The sequence below is a fragment of the Apis dorsata genome, unplaced genomic scaffold (genome assembly GCF_000469605.1).
Source record: "Apis dorsata unplaced genomic scaffold, Apis dorsata 1.3 scaffold_638, whole genome shotgun sequence".
NCBI classification, from domain to species: domain Eukaryota; kingdom Metazoa; phylum Arthropoda; class Insecta; order Hymenoptera; family Apidae; genus Apis; species Apis dorsata.
This window is the reverse complement of record NW_006263830.1, coordinates 229,981-230,392: the sequence shown is the minus strand read 5'-3', so window position 1 is coordinate 230,392 and position 412 is coordinate 229,981. Positions and strand designations below refer to the sequence as shown.

At 49.8% G+C, this 412-nt stretch overlaps 1 pseudogene; it reads right to left on the bottom strand.

The window, feature by feature from the left end:
- Nucleotides 1–412, bottom strand: part of LOC102670585 — a 27,080-nt pseudogene that overhangs the window by 1,433 nt on the left and 25,235 nt on the right.

Genomic DNA, 412 nt, shown 5'->3' with positions numbered 1-412 from the left:
CGGCGATCGATCGTGAATTTCGAGCGATCGCGAAGGTCCCAAGAGGAAGGAGTCCCGCTTCGGCCCCGATGCGCCAGCGACGCGCGACACCTTGGGAAGAGATTTTGAAAAAAGAGATATTTAAAATCATTCTGGAAAAATTTCGAACGATTAGAGGGCAATTAATGAATAAATTAATAGAAAGAAAAATTCTCACGCGCTCGTCCCTGAGTTGAGATTTCGCATCAACGTCACCGCCTCGCTCAGATATTCCTCGAGAACGTTTCTGTTCTCCTCCTCCTCCTCCTCCTCTTCCTCCTCCTCCACGTTCTCGTAACTCTCCGACTCGCTACACGATGACTCGTCCGCGAAGAATTTCCCGCGATTCTTCCTCGAACTTTCCTCTTCCTCGAACGCCAACTCGTCCTCTTTG